The sequence below is a fragment of the Giraffa tippelskirchi genome, chromosome 4 (assembly GCF_054371585.1).
Source record: "Giraffa tippelskirchi isolate mGirTip1 chromosome 4, T2T-mGirTip1v1.2.pri, whole genome shotgun sequence".
Taxonomy (NCBI): domain Eukaryota; kingdom Metazoa; phylum Chordata; class Mammalia; order Artiodactyla; family Giraffidae; genus Giraffa; species Giraffa tippelskirchi.
Genome location: NC_137278.1, coordinates 118,274,756 through 118,292,216, shown reverse-complemented (window position 1 = coordinate 118,292,216; position 17,461 = coordinate 118,274,756). Strand labels below are relative to the sequence as shown.

Sequence of the window (17,461 nt, the reverse complement as noted above, 5' to 3'; positions counted from 1 at the left end):
TGGGGTCACAAAGAGTCGGACACGACTGAGCGACTGAACTGAACTGAACTGAACTGAACTGAAGAACTATGGACAGAGGTCCATAATATTGTACAGGACACATGAATAAAGCCATCCCAAAGTAAAAGAAAACAAGAAGGCAAAGTGGTTATCTGAGGAGGCTTTACAAATAATGGAAGAATGCAGAGAAGTGAAAAGCAAAGGAGATAAGGAAAGGTACATTCAATTAAATGCAGGTTTCCAAAGAACAGCTAGAAGAGACAGGAAGGCCTTCTTCAAAAAACAGTGCTTAATAATAGAAGAAAACAACAAAAGGGGAAAGACTAGAAAATCTCTTCAGGAAAACTGGAAACATCAAGGGAGCATTCCTCCCAAAGATTGGCACAATAAAGGATAAAAATGGTAGAGACCAAGCAGACACTGAAGAGATCAAGAAGAGATGGAAAGAATACACAGAAGAATTGTATAAAAAAGATCTTAAAGGACAAGATTACTATGATAGTGTGGTTAGTCACCTAGAGCCAGACATTCTGGAGTGCGAAGCCAGGTAGGCCTTGAGAAACACTGCTGTTGATAAAGCTAGTGGATGCGATGAAATTCCAGCAGAACTAAAGGATGATGCCATCAAGTTTTTGCATTCATTATGTCAGCAAATCTGAAAGACCCAGCAGTGGCCACAGGACTGGAAAAAGTCAATCCTCATCCCAGTTCCCAAGAAGGGTAGTACCAAAGAATGTGCTAACCCTCAGACAATTGCACTCGTCCTTCATGCTAGTAAGTCCATGCTTAAAATCTTGCATGCTAGGCTTCATCATTATACAAACCAAGAATTTCCAGATGTTCAAGCTGGGTTTAGAAAAGGAGAGGAACTAGATTTCAAATTGGCAACATTTGCTGGGTTATAGAGAAAGCAAGGGAATTTCAGAAAAACGTCTACCTTTGTTTCATTGACTACATTAAAGCCTTTGACTGTGTAGATCATAAACTGTAGAATGCTCTTAGAGAGATGGGAATACCTCACCATCTTATCTGTCTCCTGAGAAACCTGTATGTGAGTCAAGAAGCAACAGTTAGAACCCAGTATGGAGCAACTGATTAGTTCAAGATTGAGAAAGGAGTAGACAGGGCTGTCTGCTGTCACTCTGTTTGTTTAACCTATACACTGAGCACATCATGAGAAATACTGGGGTGGATGAGTTGCAAGCCAGAATCAAGATAAGCAGGAGAAACATCAACAGCCTCAGATATGTGGATGATACCACTCTAATGGCAGAAAGTGAAGAGGAACTAAGGAGCCTCTTGATGAGGGTGAAAGAGGAGAGTGAAAGAGCCAGCTTAAGACTAAATATTAAAAACACTAAGCTTATGGCATCTGGCTGCATTACTACATGGCAAATAGAAGGGGAAAAGGTGGAAGAAATGACAAATTTCCTCTTCTTGGTCTTCATAATCACTGAGGATGGTGACTGCAGGAAAGCAATGACAAACCTAGACAGTGTGTTGAAAAGCAGAGACCATTACTCTGCCGAAAAAAGGTCAGTATAGTCAAGGTTGTGATCTTCCCAGTGGTTACTTACGGTTGTGAGAGCTGGACCTTAAAGAAGGCAGAATACCAAAGAATTAATGCCTTCCAATTGTGCTGGAGACGACTCCTGATCCCTTGGACAGCAAGGAGATCAAACCAGTCAATTTTAATGGAGAGCAACCCTGAATATTCACTGGAAGGACTGATGCTGAGGCTGAAGCTCCAGTATTTTGATCATCTGATGCGAACAGACAACTCAATGGAAAAGTCTCTGATGCTGGGAAAGATTGAGGGCAGTAGAAGAGGGCACCAGAGGATGAGATGGCTGGGCAGCATCACTGATGCAATGAACATGAACTTGGGCAAACTCCGGGAGGTGGTGAGGGACAGGGAAGCCTGGTGTGCTTCAGTCCATGGAGTTGCAAAGAGTGGACATGAGTTAACAACTGAATGGTAACAACAATGTTTCAGATATTAAACTGGTAAGACCAGTTTTGTGTTGCTAATGTGTCTTCACATAATTTTGTCCCTCAGTGAATAGAAATCAATGTTTTGATATAGTTATCCCATCTCTCTTTGTCTTTCATGTTTTTCACTCATTTGAACTCTATAGAGCTTTCTCCAAACCATGACTGTAAATATGCTGCCCTACATTCTCTTCTGTTATTTGTATTATACATTCATGTATTTATGCATGTATGTATCTATTCATCTATCACTTACATGATTTATCTGTCTTTCTTTTATATTTTTCTCCTCAAAGTGAAGCATTGTTTTCTAATATCCTTTACTTTAAAATTAGCTATTCTCCACTGAATTTTGGTGCTACATTTATCATGGATCAAGTTCTCACATGTACATAGCCTCCCTCTCTGTTGGTTCATTTATCTGCATTAGTAACACAATATTTGTATTCATATGACTTTATAAATATGTCTAGATAGGATGAGGAATTCCAAAATTTTACTCTTCTTTTCTCAAAGTTGAATTAGATTTTCTTAAATCTCTTAAGCTCTTAAATTGGAAAACATGATTAAGGGAACAACATAGTCACAAATCTCATCAGGATCAATTCTGTCTTTTAAAAATAGACCCTTCTTCTGGTTTCTGAGTGGTGTTCTATAGAAATCTCATCAGTCCTCCACACACAGAGAGTATTATCACACAGGGATTTAGAAAGTGTTTACACTCAGGCTTTGGGTCCTAACCCTTCTGCAACTAAATTGATTCCACAATTTTCCCCTTAAGTAATACTGATAGATTCAAATATAGTTTAAATAAAACATTAACAGGTAGATAGAATAAAATTCTAGATAAAATTCATTTTAAATAGTTTCTTTTGATAAAGGTTGGTATATATTCAATATATGTATGTATGTACATATATATATATATATGTGTGTGTGTGTCGGGCGAGTGTATGCTCCTCGGTTCTTGTCTTGCTCGTCACAACAAAGATTTGGAGTGACGGACATTAGAGCCCTTGGCAGGTCACGGCTCTCGCTCAGACCATTATAGCTCTTAGACGAATCAGTGTTATAGCTCTTTTATTTAGATAATAGCAGGAGAATCCATCCTCGAAGCGTGAGGGCATGCTGACCCAAGACACAAAGAGAAGAGAGTGGGGGAGCACATCAGCCCACGGGAGAGAGAGAGAAAGAGAGAGCGAGAGAGAGAGAGAGAGAGAGAGAGCGCACGCGCGTGGGAGAGAGAGAGAAAGAGAGAGAAAGAGCGCAGGCACCTGGGGGAGAGAGAGAGAGAGAAACAGAGGGAAACAGTGCAAGAGAGAGTGCGAGAGAGAGAGCGAGAGAGCGAGAGAGAGCGCACGCGCGTGGGAGAGAGAGAGAAAGAGAAAGAGCGCAGGCACCTGGGGGAGAGAGAGAGAGAGAGAAACAGAGAGGGAAACAGTGCAAGAGAGAGTGCGAGAGAGAGAGAGCGCGCACGCGCGTGGGAGAGAAAGAGAAAGAGCGCAGGCACCTGGGGGAGAGAGAGAGAGAGAAACAGAGAGGGAAACAGTGCAAGAGAGAGAGCGAGAGAGAGCGAGAGAGAGAGAGAGAGAGCGCTTTGGCTCCTCCTTTTATATATTTTTTCCTCCCCCTGGGCCTGCCCTATGCAAATTGGGCTTAGCCAGGAGTGCTGTACTCTCTGAAATTCTCACTCCGTCCTGGGACCTTCCTTTGACCTTCCTTTGTTCCATTTTCGCGGGCTTTTCCCTTCCTTGTCTTTTAGCCACCGCCATTTTGGACTCCTGTTTCCTATTCTAACTACCTAAGGCAATGGCACCCCACTCCAGTACTCTTGCCTGGAAAATCCCATGGATGGAGGAGTCTGGTGGGCTGCAGTCCATGGGGTCGCGAAGAGTCAGACACGACTGAGCGACTTCACTTTCACTTTTCCCTCTCATGCATTGGAGAAGGAAATGGCAACCCACTCCAGTGTTCTTGCCTGGAGAATCCCAGGGACGGGGGAGCCTGGTGGGCTGCCGTCTATGGGGTCGCACAGAGTCGGACACGACTGAAGTGACTTAGCAGCAGCAGCAACATATGTATACACATATTTCCCATCAACTGTGAAATTACAATATTATTGTGTATCAGAAGTTTAACTATATACACCCCTGCTTACCTGTTTTACAGGAATAAACTCCAGGACACAATCATCACAATTGCTAAATAGTCACAAGGTAATGTCATAACTCTTACATATTGATAACTCATAGCTTTTGTGAGGTGTTCAAAAGCCCAGGTCACCTTGTCAGTGGTGAAAATATAGAGTATTACTTTGCCTCCCTATGGATATCTTTTCTATTCATTTCATTGAGGTTATATCTTCTGTCAAGTTTTTCACTGTAGATTTAACCTTTCTTTTTTTCACTTGGGAAATATTTTCTGGAGAAAATGGAAATCTACAATTTCATTTTGTCTTCATCTGGCTTCTTTACAAGAAAATATTTTAGTCTTTGACTGTTACACTTTTGTAAAATGGTACAGAATAAAAGTTATCAGAATTATCTGTCTAATTTGGAAATTGAGTTTTAAAAGAATATTCAAATTAGGGAAAAAAGGTGAAATATATAGCTATTATTTTAATATATTTTAAATAATTTTTAATATTTTAATAAATTATTTATAATCATTTTTCATGGAACTATAGTACATTTAGGATGAAATTAAGGAATAGATAAGCAGGATGAAACCATGGATAGCAAATAGTTAAGGAATTTTGTACCAGGTTGTTATTATAGGATCATATTTTGTTTTTAAAGGATTATTCTAATAATGTGGTGAGTTGGTTCAAAGTGAGCAAGACAAATTGAGCAACTTTCAAATGATTCAAGTAAGAGATTTTGTCTCAGGTGTTGCTGCAGTAGAAATGAGACTGATAAGTGGACAAAGATATCTAGGAAGAGTCTTTGATAGTACTTATGGTTGATTTAGTGTTGGGAGGATGGGTGGGAAAGGAGTACAAATAAATGATGGAAGACTTGCAAGTCTGTGGCTTAAGCAGCAAAATGCTTTGGGGTTTCATGTACTAAGATAAGGAAGATGGAAAGCAGTATATTTAGGAGTTAAGATAATGTATTCAGTTTCTGACTCTTTGGCTTTATCTGAACACTACTCACATGAGGTAGCCACTGCTGCTAAATTACTTCAGTCGTGTCCAACTCTGTGCGACTCCATAGACGGCAGCCCACCAGGCTCCCCCATCCCTAGGATTCTCCAGTCAAGAACACTGGAGTGGGTTGCCATTTCCTTCTCCAATGCATGAAACTGAAAAGTGAAAGTGAAGTCGCTCAGTCGTGTCCGACCCTTAGCGACCCCATGGACTGCAGCCTACCCAGCTCCTCTGTCCATGGGATTTTCCAGGCAAGAGTACTGGAGTGGGTTGCCATTGCCTTCTCCAGAGGTAGCCACTAAGGAGCTGGAAATATGAGCCAGAAAGTAACTCGAGCATAAAGCTAGAAATAGTCAGGAAGTAAAATCACCATTTTTCCTTACGTGAGTGAAGTTGCTCAGTCGTGTCTGACTCTTTGCGACCCCATGGACTGTAGCCTACCACACTCCTCTGTCCATGGAATTCTCCAGGCAAGAGTATTGGAGTGGGTTGCCATTTCTTTCTCCAGAGGATCTTCCCAACCCAGGGATTGAACCTGGGTCCTCCCGCATTGTAGGCAGATGCTTTACCATCTGAGCCACCAGGGAAGTCCTTTCCTTGTCTGGAGTTCTGCAAAAACCTTCTCTCTGATATAACATCTGTCTAGATCTCTTATGTCATCTCATACCTTTTTTCTTTCTTGAGGGTCAAAGACTACTCCAGGCGTTTTTTGTTTGTTTGTTTGCCTAAGAGCATACCAAATGTTTATACATCTCAGGGTTTTTGCCCTAGCTGCTCCTTCAGTATAGATCTTCCTCACAGAAGACAATTTCTGCCCCTCTTCCTATGCATTTCACCACCTATATTTACTATAGTTTGTTTACTCATATCACTAGTAATTAGAGAAGTATCTGGACTCAGTATACATTTGTTGAATTAAAGAATCTACATCTGGATGTAGGAACAGACAAGATTAAACAGGGAATGTTGTCAGAGGAAAGAAGTGGGCTCCTTGTAGAACCATCAGTAATACTGTCTATTGGTAGATAGGCAGAAGAAAAGTCTCTGAAAGATTGGAAAGAGGAAGCCTAAACTGGAGGAGAAAACCCATAAATAGGAAAAAAGTCTAAGTTGAAATGTGAATATATATTAACCTCATAGAAGTTTATTGTATGAAAGGAAATCATAGATAAAAATGTGGTATCTGGGGAGAGGTGTCTCTGTGTTAGCTTTTTTGTTTGTTTTATTTATTTTTGTTTGTATTAAATACTGTACAATCTAGAGTTTATTAAAATCCTGCCCAGGATGAACTGGTTGAGTAGGGGGAGATAATGATTCTAGGTCCAGGTATAAAAATTGACCTTAGTCTTGAGAAAATACAATTATATCTTCCACTGTAATAAAGAAGGAAATGAAAAGAATGTGAGCAGATGCAGGTAAATTTGCAATCTTGGAAGCAGTAAGTTAAGGGTGTTCTTACAAATAAGCATTGGTTATCTGTAAAATAACGGGCTTCCCTGGTAGCTCAGTTAGTAAAGAATCTGCCGGCAGTGCAGGAGACCCAGGTTCAGTCCCTGGGTCAGAAAGATCCCCTGGGGAAGGAATTGGCAACCCACTCCAGTATTCTTGCCTGGGAAATCCCATGAACAGAGGAGCCTGGCGGGCTACAGTACATGGGATCACAAGAGCCGGACACTATTTAGCAACTAAACCACCAATCTATAAAATGATAATCAATGTGCCCAGATTGATACTAAAGGTGAAAGAATGCTAACCTTTAGAAAAGTGAGTAATAGTATTAACTCTTGTTCCCAACTTGTAGTTAACTATAAACCAAAGATAATGAAACTTTACTAAAATATTTCCCACTGTCTTATAAAGACCATAACAGTGTCCCCCGAAGCCACTTTTTGCACTCAAGATATTATATCTATCTTTTAGAGTTGGAGAGGGCCTTCTGGTTCTGCTTTCAGTCCCATACTGGACCTGTTCCTTAGCTTCCCTAAACCAATGGAAATATTATAAGTAAAAATTTGAGAATTTGTCATCTTGCCCAATATGGTAAAGAAAAGAAAGAGTTAAAACACTTTTGATTCTGGGAATTGATTAACATGATGGTATGAGGTGTGTCCATTGCATAAAGGGAAAAAAAAAAAAAACAGATTGGAAAGCAGTATAGTAGGATAAAATTAAAAATACCTTTTGCTCCTTTGGTTTTGTTTTTCAGAATATTTAAGCCCTGTGAATATTTGCAGGCAGAGGAAAAGGGGTATAGTTGAAGAGGCAGGGTGTGCTAGACAGGAAGAGAATAAATTTGGAAGCAAAGTTCTGGAATGAGAAATGATAAAAACAGGAATTTAGGAAGAAAAAACAGTTTTAACGAAGAACACTTTTCCCCCTTGTGATAAAGGGACAAGATAGGAAAGTAGAAATAAGCCTCATGAGATATGAATTAGAGAAAGCCAGGGGAGGACTGGGATGGGAGACCCAAGGAAAATATTAGTTAGAGTAGGGATTTGACTTGATATTGGTTAACTAAATAAAAGAGCTTCCAGAAGAGCCTCAGATACAGTTGGGTTGTATAGTAATTATTTTTTATTTATTCTTATTTTGTAGTTTCTTTAATACCACGTGCCAAGTACACATCTAGGTCCTGGAGTGTTTGACTTGGTCTCTGTCTTCCCAGGTAGAGTTAACACTACCTGGTGGCAAAGGCTGTTACCAAGCATTAGAGCCAAAGAATTAAAGAAGAAAAGTGATATGGTACTGTGGTGTGGATTGCTTACCCTTTTTTGCACTGAACTACAAATAATGGACAGTGACTCAGTTGTTAAAAACTTGGTTTAGAGAGTAAGACTGTTTCTCAAATTAAAACAAACAAATAAACAAACAAACAACAACAAAAAAGAAACAAGGAATAGGTAATGCCACAGGATCCAGAATTCAAAATTCTTCAATGGAAAAAGAGAATAAACGTTGCTCAATTCCCAAAGAAAGTTCAGGTTCTGAGTTCTAAAGTTTCTACAACCGCAATGAACATTCCAAAGAATGGTGATAAAGGTGAAAGGCACAATGCTTTTTTAGAATAACCAGCTCTTTATCCCCTAATAATCAAATGATATTAAATATTAAGTTAGCGATATCTATTTTGTTTTCAGCATCCAACTGCGCCCTTCACTCCCCACACACATGAACAATCCATTCAAATCCATGAGCATTGAAGTAATCACATTTTTAAATAAAATCATTTTCAGTCTTTACCTCAAACTAAACATTCAAATAATAAGACCTTAACAGTTTATCATAAAAATCTTGTTTATTCAGGGTTGCCCTAATGTTTAAAACATTTTCAAACATGTTTTTCTCCTTGGATCATTTGTGTGTATCTCTAACCTGTCCAACTAATTTTCTCATCTTTTCCTTTGTGTTAAATTACACACCAATTAACTTTCATTAATTGTTTAGAGATTAGCCTAAACTCTTTATAACCATTAATAAATTGCTAGTTATGATCTAAAAGTCCCAAAGTCTCAGGTTAAAATAGCAAACAGTCATTTATTTTACCTTTCTGTCTCCCTAGTAATAATAGATAACTCACAGCAGCTAATTTTTTTTTTCTTCTGTCAGGAAAGCTGTACCTGCATGATTAAAATCGCACTCCAAGCTCTGTTATCAATTATACCAATTAAGGTCAAATAGAATGGAACAGTAGTCTTTGGGGAAAACAATATGAGCAATATAAACTGTTATTAATTTAAAGACATCATAGGTACTGATGACAGCTTCTTCCGAAATTGTCATTAATTATCTCCAGACAGTCACCATAACCACATGTCCAAAACCCACATGTTATTGTGTGTTCTTTCAATTGTGGGGAAAAAGGCCCCAGAGAAATTCAGTGTTTGCCAAAAAGACTAGCTCACTCTCCTGATGTCTCTGCTGAAACAGGAGTAGTAGGGTTATTTTTGTGTTTTTTTGCTTTTGTTTTTTTAATAATAGACATGTAATAAGTATGAATGTTGCCATCTTTCCAAAGAGAAAAAAAAGAAAAATTACCAAGATTCAGCCTCTTTGAAGTAATTAAAATAATTTTTGCATGTGTATATCCTATAAAATATTTTATATTTATATTGTTATATTTGCTTACCTAAAATATACTATATATTTTTATTTAAAACAACATTTTAATTTCATTATAAGATGAAATTATTTTTGTTAAAAAGCGTGTCTATACTCAGAGTCATTAATGCTACCTTACACAACAGCAGCAAAACAACAACAATAATCCAGAAGTCCTAACGGTTTAACGCAATTAAAGTTTATCTGTTGCTCATCCCTTTCTGTGTGGTTTGCCTGTAAACAGATTCCTACCATCTTTTAATGGCTTCCATCTTTGTCTTAAAGAAGTGAGGAAGTGTGGAGGATCAGGTGGGAGATTTAATGGACCACACTTAGTCATAAAATTGCAAACTGATTGAAATGCAGACTGAACAAAGTAACTCTGCATCCAAAATACAACAGAAACAGTTTGATAATTCTCTAGCAGTATCTTGCTTGACAGTCTACACTTCTGATCACCAAATATTCCTTTCACACTATCTTCCATATTCTCAACTTTCTCAAATGGATAATCCCAAATCTCACCCGGTCACAGCATCTGGTTATATTCTGGGATGTTTGAACGATGACAGTTATCTTCATCAGATTCATGTATGAACCAAAAGTGTGGTTCTGAAATCTGAAAGCTAAAAAATCATGCTTTCTGCCCCTGACCCTCCATGTACACCTACCAACAGACAGAGACAAAATTTTCTCAACAACTCTCATTTGGAAAATGAGAGAAAAGAAGATACATAAAAGTAATTGATCTATGGCATTTATGGAATATAACTAGGTAGATATTGTAAAGTTCCACTTTCTGGAGAAAAAGATTCTCAGTTAGGCACCATTATATTCTCTCGGAAGAACTCCTGTGTTAAGAAGATCAAATTCCCTGAAGGTTTTTCATCTTATCCTTCGTGGTAATATCTGAAGTAGCTATGAAGAATATGTCTTTCTTGGCTGCATATAACATACAGAACCCACCTCGTGCTCACGGAAATATAGATGTCTAAAAGCCGTTTTAAGGATTGCAGAGTCAAAGACTTTTCAACATAGACTTGTGGTTGTTTAGCCATATGATTATTTTAAAAACTTTCAAACTATTCGCTTCCAGTCAGTTTCTAGCACACGAAGCAAGAACTGCCAGACTTTGTTCCCAATTACCTTTCATTTCTTTGATATTTTGCTTATCATTGCTGTCTTCATCTCAACTTAAAGTCAGATAATCTTGAACCTGTCAAGCTTGAATTGTCAGAACATGTCCTTCATTTGATCTTTGGCACAAATTTGAGTCACTCTGTGCAGCTGAGAAATCTCACTGGGTCTTAGTTCTTCAAAGTCTTTTGCATACCATCTCTTCTTTTTCTAAACTTTTGTTTTCCCTTTCAATTCTACTTTAAACTTGCCAATTATTTTCTCAGCTTATATCTTTCTTATAATACTTTGCTAAAACCATCCATAATAATACATACATACCACTAAAATCTATTTTCCAAACATCTCTAGAACTACAAGCTCAGTAAGCTTTGGACTGTCTTCTAAACTATCATAGGTGACAGCTTTTAAATGCCTTTTCACTGTAATCACCAATTAACCAAACTGTTTTATTCTACTATTGAATAAAGATGCCCACTCCTAAGCCAGTGTCACATATTCTAAATTCTGTTTATCAGCATCTCACTTGAAGGTACTGTTTTTTTGCATTCGTCATTGTAATTAGTACTATCTGCTGCAATAAGTGGGAGAAGGCAATGGCACCCCACTCCGGTACTCTTGCCTGGAAAATCCCATGGACGGAGGAGCCTGGTAGGCTACGGTCCATGGGGTCGCTAAGAGTCGGATACAACTGAGAGACTTCACTTTATAAGTAATCTCAGTCCCTTTGTACTATTCTCTCATGCAAAGCCCAGTGTGAATGTTACTGATTGCACAGCTTTCCTAAGAAGTTCTTGTACAAAAAGTGATTTAGAGATTCAGCATCCTTGAATCTAGAAATCTCATTATATTTAAGCATATCCTGAAATGACTCCTCTTAAGGGGGAAAAAAAAAGAGAGAAATTGGGCCTGGAAGTTCACTTGTTATTTTCCAGTCATATGTTTTCAATATAAATGCAGAGAAGGCTATGAAATATAGGTTAGGTATGAACCCAGGGGGAAATATCAACAACCTCATATATGCAGATAACACCATGCTAATCACAGAAGGCAAAGAGGAACTAAAGAACCACTTGATGAGGGTGAAAGAGGAGAGTGAAAAAGCTAGCTTAAAACTCAACATTCAGAAGACTAAGATCATGGCATCCGGTCCCATCAGTTCATGGCAAACAGATGGGGAAAAGTGGAAACAGTGACAGACTTTATTTCCTTGGGCTCCAAAATCACTGCAGATGGTGATTGCAGCCATGAAATTAAAAGACACTTACTCCTTGGAAGAAAAACTACGACAAACTTAGACAGATATTAAAAAGCAAAGACATCACTTTGCCAACAAAGGTCCATCTAGTTATGCTATGGTTTTCTAGTAGTCAAGTATGGATGTGAGAGTTGGACCATAAAGAAAGCTGAGTGCTGAAAAATTGATGCTTTTGAATTATGGTGCTGGAGAAGACTCTTGAGAGTCCCTTGGACAACAAGAAGATCAAACCAGTCAATCCTACAGGAAATGAACCTGAATATTCATTGGAAGGACTGATGATGAGGCTGAAGCTCCAATACTTTGGCCACCTAAAGCGAAGAGCCAACTCACTGGAAAGGACCCTGATGCTGAGGACAATTGAGGGCAGAAGAAGGGGATGACAGAGGATGAGATGGTTGGATGACATCACTCACTCAATGGACATGAGTTTGAGCAAACTCTGGAAGACAGTATGAAGGACAGAGAAGCAAGGTGTGCTGCAGTTCATGGGATCGGAAAGAGACAGGCACAATTCAACTGAATAGCAACAATGAACCCAGGAAAACAAGTGACATCAGTGAATACTTCAAATACAAAAGATAATAAAGCACACTTTAATAATCCAATGGAAAATGTTCTTATTTCATTTTCTGTAATTTAACTTCCTTTGGAAAAAGGAACTTTCCACTTGGAAACTACTGTCAAACTTCATGAATAGTCAATTTATAAAGTATTCATGCTTAATGATGGAGAAGGCAGTGGCACCCCACTCCAGTACTTTTGCCTGGAAAATCCCATGGACGGAGGAGCCTGGTAGGCTGCTATCCATGGGGTCACACAGAGTCGGACACAACTGAGCGACTTCACTTTCACTTTTCACTTTCCTGCATTGGAGAAGGAAATGGCAACCCACTCCAGTGTTCTTGCCTGGAGAATCTCAGGGATGGGGGAGCCTGGTGGGCTGCCATCTATGGGGTCGCACAGAGTCAGACACGACTGAAGCGACTTAGTAGTAGCAGCAGCGTGCTTAATAAATATTCAGTTTACTGCCATATTTTAAAATAAATACTTGTTAGCATAAAGAATTTTGGCCCATTAGCCATATTATTTTCTACATTCCAGTTCTTGTTTCCCAAATAAGTACAAATATATGCCAATTTTGAAAAACGCTTTCATTGAAAGCTTAATGTGGAAATAGTGCATGGCCACTTACTGCTAAAGATGGAGGTTTAATTAGGGCATCTCTAATGTTCTTTTTACTGCTAACATTTTATCAAATGTGACACCCTTGAATTTAAGCAAAAGTCATGCTGGACTAGCATTTTAATTTGTATGGAACTTCACGGGCTCTCTCCAGCTCACTAAATAATCAAGATCCATTTTCTGATGATATTTTGAAAGAATAAAAAAATCAATACAGGAATTACAATGAAAAGGCTTTTAAGGTAATTTTTGCCCTGATTTGTAAACAGTATGCTCATTACCAAAAAAAAAAAAAAAAAGAAAGAAAGAAAAATAAGAATAAAAAATTAAACAAAATTTTTCAAAGATCTTATCACCCTCTAAACAGATAAGTTATTTCTATTTTATTGTTGCTTCTCTGTGTGTGTGTTTTATAATAAACATAATTTTCTAAATATATAGTTTTCCATTTCCATTAAGTCATTAAAAATATGTGATTTAAATGTGCTAATAATATTTCACCCTATATATGTCACACTCTCTACTTAATCTTCTGTTAGACATTTAGGCAATTTGTAATATGTCATGGACATAACTATGTTTGTAAAACATATCTTGATACATAAATCTGCATATATGTCTCTGAAGAATTTAGGGTATGTTAATATTTTTGAGGCTTTTAAGCACAAACTATAAAATCATGTCCTCTGAATCAATGTATCAGTTTATACTTCTTCTAGCAATGTACAAGAGTGCTTATTGCCATCATTCTTGTTTCAATTATTCTTCTCACTTTCTATACTGTCAATTTAATAGTTGGATAGTTTTTTAAATGGTTATTTGATTTCCTACGATGTTGTATACACTGTATGTTGTCTGCCTTCTGTGTTTAGATGTGTCGTGTAAATGGCTTGTAGGATCATGGTTTTTCTTCATTCAACCTATGCTGATTTTTTGCTAGTTACAAGGCATAGTACTATACACTGAAGATGCAGTGGTAAATAAGACAGACAAGATCCCTATCCTTATAAAGCTTATAGTTAGCAGGATAAAGGACATTGAATATGTATCAAAAAACTCTGTTAACACCTCTCAACATAAATCACTCTCCAACTTAATCAACACCTTCAGCAAAACATAGCAACTTACAAGAGGCTGAACGCTTGTGGTTAGGAAGCTAGTGTCTGGCAAGAATGTACATTTCTGCTCCCTTCACTTGAGTTATATGCCTACCAAGACTCAAATGAGTGTGATCACAAATTTCTTCTTCCAAGATGTTCTGGTTATGGTAATTTTGTACTTTCATGAATGTATTTAGACAAAGAAAATATGAGTACAAAAGAAATAGTTTTGCTTTTATAAAATTTTGGTCCAATATTTAGAAAAACTTAATTGCTAAGATTATTAATTTACATTATATGAAAATTATTTGAAAATAGTGCATGTTTAGAAAGCATATGCACTTAGGATTTTCTGATTAAATTTTTCTTCCACCTGAAATGAAAAGAAAGTGGAAGTTCTCCTATATTCACACGCTGTATTTTTAGTTGGTAGAGACTGTATGGACCTCTACTCAACAGAGTGTTGCCAAAAGAAAAAGCCTTTAGCTATAAACTGAAGCAAATGAATAAACAAACATAAAAACTATAATGTAAGTTTATATGGTTTATGTCACAATAAATACCTAGTACATACATATATGATTGTTCATGGTTTTGTCTTATTCTACTGTCTACTTGTAATTAATCAAACTGTTTGATAATAAGATTTCTATTGTAATTAAGCAATAATAATCATGAGAGACAAGAGAGAACTATAAAATATTTTCATCTAGGAAGTATGATTTGCTTTATGGCTTGATTTTTGGCAGATTTCCTCACACTAGTTTAAATTCCAACCTCTAATAAATAGGAAGATCCTGATCTAGATTTTGGAAATTGGTGAAATCCTGACTACTTAAACAAATGTCTCTAGAAAAGGTTTGCAAGGCCACAGTAATTGCTTTTTATCTTCTCTAACAACATATGTTACACATTACTTCCCAGGTGGCACTAGTAGTAAAGAACCTGCCTGCCAATGCAGGAGAGGTAAGAGACCAATTTGATCCCTGAGTCGAGAAGATCCCCTGGAGGAGGGCATGGCAACCCACTCCAGTATTCTTGCCTAGAGAATCCCATGGACAGTGGAGCCTGGCTTGCTACAGTCCATAGGGCAAAGAGTTGGACACGACTGAAGCAACTTAGCACACACGCACATATACACGCATGTATATCTCCAAATCAAGAAGCCAATAGGAATTTTTATTTTTAATTATTATTATTTAAGTATTTCTCTCTTCTTTATTTTAAAAAGAGTTTTTGTAAAGAACAATCCATTGTATAATTATTGGTTTGTTTCCCAACTCTGGATAATGTATTGGTATGCATCCATGTTGTATTTTACTTAATCATATAAACATTTTTTGGCTTCTTCATCACAGCATTTTGCTTAGATAATACAAATACGTTTATGTTTGATCTCACTTTAAAACACTTTGTGTTTACCCTTAATTAATCCATAAACTTCAGTGCAGCCAGCAATGTTTGTTATAGTGGATTCAGTAGGTACAGAGAGGATCAAATTGTAAACATTTTGAAGCAGCAGTGCCTTAGCACAGTGTTGGACATGCTTTGAATTCTATACAATGATATACTGTATCTCTACAGAACTGTCAGGGTGAAGAAAGGGAGTATTGCAACAGTTATAAACATATCACATGAAGGCATTTATTCAGACAAATAGAAATGTAGCTAGGTGTCATTTTAAAGCTCAAGTATTTATGCTTTTGGCAGATAGTTGGAAACAGAATGCATTTATAGCTCAGAAATGTAAAAACAACCAACAGTACCTTGCCAATGGTCAGTGTATCAGGATTAGCATAAGCGTGTGAAACACTGATAGTTTTCATTATTTTTATTTCATATTTAATTATTTTATTCATAAAAGCTAGAACAGCTAAAAGGAAACTAAACTTGTTTCATTGTGAAGGTTTTTAAAATTTTTTTTATTCTCTAATTTTCTATCTTATTCTTATAAGGAATATAATCAATTTGTTTAACTACCAAACTGCCTAGTGTGTTTCAGAGAAGGAAGACTAACATTTCCAAAGAAGATAATGGAAATTGATTATATATATATTTATATTTGTGTATATTATCAATATATCATATTATACATATACATATGTGAAACCTGTGAGAAACAGAGATGAACCTCACAATAGTGTCAGTTCTGTGCCTGGTGTAGTTTTCCTGATTGTGGGACAGGATAAGGAGGTGAAGTTCAAGTGAGTTTGGTGACCTCTCCTTCCTAAGGAAGCAAAAACCAGAGTTTGATAATGATGAGGTGGTTGGAACTGGTATTACAGTCTACAGAAACAAAAAGCTTTGGCACTTTGCCTAGGGGTTCTAATTATGTCTTTAGCCAAAGACTGAACTGTTCTGTACCAGGTAATGTTCTGTATCAGCTGCCCCAGGTAATGTTCTGCAAAGTTCTGCTCAGGAAAAAAAAAAAAAAAATGAACAGCTGGAGAAAATACCAGGTATAACAAATCAGATTTCATCTGAACACGCTAATCATTTCTTTGAGAATCCAGAAAAAAGACACGATTCACAAAATCTTTTGCAGAAGGGTTTCTATTAACCCAAAATAAAGGCTACTCATTCTATAACCACATTTTTAGAAGCTGAAAAACAAGAATGGAGATAATTACACTGATATATCAGTAAATTAGCTGCTTGCCAGAGCAACATGCAATACATCAAAGGAATACAAATAAATCAAATTTTCAACAATACAAAATTCACAGTGTTCAACATACAGTATATATTAGATAGCTGAAGAAACAGAAAAATATAATCCAAAACTAAGCAATAAAAAATCATTCAAAACAAACACAGAAATGACAGGTCAGAATTAGCTGCTTCAGCATCTTAGACTGCTATTATAATAATTGAAAAGAAGGAAAATCTTAGTAGAGAAATGGTAACTATGAAAAAAGAGATAAAAAAAATTCTAAAACTGAAAACTATAATATGTCCAAAATGAAAAAAAAAAAAAAGCACACACTCGATGGACAGAAGACAGGATATTGTAAAATATGTTATCAGTTATCTGGAAGATAGGAGAATAAAAATCATTGAAACCAATACATACAAAAAATAAATTTTTAAAAATTTAAGAGGCAGTCAGTGACCTGTGGGACAATATCAAGCAGTTTAATATAGGTGTCATTGGAATCCCAGAAAGGGAAGGAAAATATATGAGGTAAATAAATAGTGGCTGAGCATTTTTTTTTGAATTTGAGAAAAATAATACCAACCCGTAAATTAAAGAATTATAACAAACCACAAGCAAGATAAAGTTTAAAAAAAAGCCACACATAAGCATAATAGAGTCAAACTGTTGAAAGCCAAATATAAAGAATATTTTTAAAGTAGGTGAAAGGGAAAACATATGGCCTACTTAGGGAATAATGATAGCTAGGACTCGTACCTCTCATTAAAAAAAAAGAAAAAAACAGTGAAATAACATCATCAAGGCTAAAGAATAAAAATAATTAAAATATAATTCAAAGTCCAGAAATGTATCCTTCAAATATCATCCAAAAACAAAGGTAACATAAA

General features: G+C 36.8%; 1 protein-coding gene and 1 non-coding gene across 2 annotated transcripts in view; one reads left to right on the top strand and one right to left on the bottom strand.

Annotated features, from left to right (window-relative positions):
* Positions 1-17,461, top strand: part of MGAT4C (MGAT4 family member C) — a 793,076-nt gene that overhangs the window by 498,801 nt on the left and 276,814 nt on the right. The gene's annotated exons all lie outside the window — the stretch shown is intronic.
* On the bottom strand, positions 5,655-5,727 carry TRNAC-ACA (transfer RNA cysteine (anticodon ACA)). The gene has a single exon. It is a non-coding gene; the product is annotated as a tRNA-Cys (tRNA).